The 3,023-nt window shown below is 50.0% G+C and overlaps 1 long non-coding RNA gene across 1 annotated transcript; it reads right to left on the bottom strand.

Moving 5' to 3' along the window:
* Window positions 1-271: 271 nt before the first annotated feature.
* LOC115274129 lies at window positions 272-2,403 on the bottom strand. Its single transcript, XR_003901105.1, has 2 exons — window positions 2,143-2,403; window positions 272-1,598 (listed from the first exon to the last, which is right to left on the bottom strand). It is a non-coding gene; the product is annotated as an uncharacterized LOC115274129 (long non-coding RNA).
* Window positions 2,404-3,023: the final 620 nt, after the last annotated feature.

The raw sequence follows: 3,023 nt of genomic DNA, 5'->3' as shown, positions 1-3,023 counted from the left end.
GGAGCAGAGAACACAGAGAGCCCCGTCATTAAAAGGCAAATCAAGGGATGCGGGGACAGTTTTAGGTCGATAAATCTGATCACTGAGATGGAAAGGAAAAACTGGAGAAGCACAACCCAGCGAACAGTCACGGGACGGAGCAGGAACCTGAGCTCCGCCGCAGGCGAAGGGTCATTCTGCAAACTGGCCGACTCGTACTGAACCAGAATTCCCAGGGTAAGAAATACAGAGACGGGCTAAAACACAAGTTCGAGATTAAAGGGGAAGAAAATTCAGACTTCATGAATATTTTATCGACTGCCAGCAAAGCACGCAGACTGGAAGTGGCCTCGTTTGGGGTTTTCTTTGACAATTAGCTCCCTTTGCTCATCCAATCAGTGGGACCCACTGATTAAGGCCGCCCTTCCTCCAAGGGCACCTGAAGGTTGATTCTCACTGGCCAGTCAGTGGCCGGTGGAGAGCACTCAGGACTTTGGAGGGGACACGGCCCATGAGAGAGATTATGAACATTGCTGTCAGGAGGGTAAACGCCTTGTCAAACTAGAATAACTGATGCAATCAATTGATTGATTAATTAATTCAACTACTTGGTTAGATTATCATCAGATTCCAGGTTGACGTTTCCAGCCCAGTCTGGATTTTCATTTTCTGCTGAGTTATTCACGTGGGCACAGCGTGACGTAGTAACATGCGCTCCCCTTGTCCAGCTAGGAGATGGTCTACGGTTACGTAATGGTCTAATCGACTCTGGCTGGAGGGTCGCAGATCTTTGCTGTGATTATAGAGATTTCGCCCTGGGCCGTCCCTTCCCGAGGAGACTGAGGTGCGGTTTTTGTTGACGTCTTTTCCAATAAACGAAGTTCCCCCTTTCTGACGGAGGGGAAGCGCTGTCCTCTGTTGAGGGTGAGCACCGGAAAGCTGTTGGGCCAGGCGTGAACACGGCTCCGAGTTCCGGGAGAGCCTTGTGCGCTGAGCAGGACTGAATCAGGACTGCTCAGCCCGGCCCGGCGTGAGGCGGCGGCGTGAGGCGGCGGCGTGGCCGGCGGCTGAGACTTTGTCCACCGCGGCCTCCGAACAGTGTCAGCAATCAGAACTTTCATGAGAGGCATTTCTATGGAAACAAGAGAAAACCAAAGGTTAAGAGTTACTATTCTAAACTCAGTGTCTCAGTTTGGAGAACAGCCAGTTGAGGACACGTCTGGCTTTGGGCTCCAGCATCTTCAGGTGGTGGAGTGAGGCTGGCAGTCTCCATGGGGCGGGCCCTCCTGGTTCGATGGCATCGGCAGGTGCCCAGGGGACTCCTCACAGAGGCAGGCAGAGGCTGTGCCAAGGGGATCCATGGTGGTAACTTCTCTGCAGTTTGCAGCAAGCCGTCCGCCATCCATCAAACTGTGGGGGCTGTGGGAAAAGGGCATTTTTAGTTCGTAGTGACTCCAAGTCAGAAATGTGGAAGGGAAACTGGAGACATCGGTTTGGAGAGTTGTAGCCAGATATCTGAGGAACCCAGCAGAAATCGGACCCAGTCCAGCGACCCGGACCAGAATCGTGATGTGTACCTTGTGGTTTTCTCTGAAACGGTTCTTCTTTCTACACTCCGCCTGTTTTTACCAAAGATAAGGCAGTCACACAAAGTAAATCTAGTCTCATTGACCAGGGCCTGATTATTTGCTTAAGTGTAGCGGGAATAATAATTTTATGCACATTCTCAAATCCGACATTCCAGTCAAAGCTTTGGTAACATCCAGGGGCTTTGTGGCTCCAAAAAGTCAATCTTGGTTCCTTAAAACTGTCCGGGAATAAGAAATCTCAGATGAGACTTTGAAAGCGTCCACAGGCTAAGAAACCAAGCCAAAGGCTCGCCTGGCTGTGTGTCCTGTCCCAAGGAGAACAGGTCCGTTTTGAACTTAGGTAAAAACCTATATTGTCATGAAAATAAGAACACTTGCTAGGACTTTCTGAATTCTGGAGGGTCAGAAAAAAATAAATGTTTCATTTCTGTTTATACAAAAGTATATTTCCCCAAGTTGCTGTAATTTACAAATAGCTTAAAAGAAAGGAGAAAGGGGATTCTTTAAATTTTGAAAAGAAAATGCTGAAGAACAAACAATCCTTTGAAGAAAAAGTTATAAAAATTATAATCACCCCATTAGTCCATTCCATCGCGAGTAGTTAGCTCTTGGTTCACTTGGTTTGCAGCCGGCCACTGTATGAATCGGCTTCTTCACCGAGTTGGAGAAATCCTCACTGAGTTCAGTGCTTGACCCTCAAGTTCTCGCCTGTGTTCTGGTGCTTCCCAGGACTCTCCTTGGGGATGGAGCCTGTCTGCCTGGGCTCGGAGGCTGCCGGTCTCAGAGAAGAATCAAGAATCAGCACTAACTGTCCATGAAGTACAAAGGTTGCACAATGGCCACAGTTAAAAGATCTGGTGAAAGTTCACAATTCAAAAGGATGCATTTGGTTATTTCTGTAACATTTTGAAATAGTCATGGGAGATGTGACTAATTATATGGATGGTAGGACATTGACAAATTTATGGGCATTTTATATAATCCTGAAACACATTAACAACATGCGCCCAAACAAATAAAACAGAAAGAAGTCAAGTCACAAACGCTGCGTCTGCAGCCTACCCCGGGCCTGCTGGATCAGAGTCTCCAAAAACTCAGGATTTAGGTGCCCATGATTACGGGGTCCATGCCGTTCCTCTGGCAGGTGCTGGGCCCGGCTGGGGTCTAAGCCCAGTGCCTGGCGTGCCTAGGGCAGCGAGTGCTCGCGTGAGTCTGGCCCGACTCCGGGCTCCCACGGGCCGGCTGCACGCACCCTCTCCAACCGTGAACAGGCAGGGATTTGCCTTGTTGCCTCACGCATCCGTCACCCTCACTCCCCAACTGCCGGCTGCCAACATTGACCCCCAGAGCAGGTGGGAGGGGGCTTAGAAGAGAGAGGGGAAGTCATTACTGATCGCGGGGCTCCTCCTGCCCAACCGTGAGGTTGACCCTCTGTGGGCAAGGAGCCTCCTGCGC

The sequence above is a fragment of the Suricata suricatta genome, chromosome 2, assembly GCF_006229205.1.
Source record: "Suricata suricatta isolate VVHF042 chromosome 2, meerkat_22Aug2017_6uvM2_HiC, whole genome shotgun sequence".
Lineage (NCBI taxonomy): Eukaryota > Metazoa > Chordata > Mammalia > Carnivora > Herpestidae > Suricata > Suricata suricatta.
The sequence above is the reverse complement of the archived record's forward strand: the minus strand, read 5'-3'. Positions and strand labels throughout refer to the sequence as shown.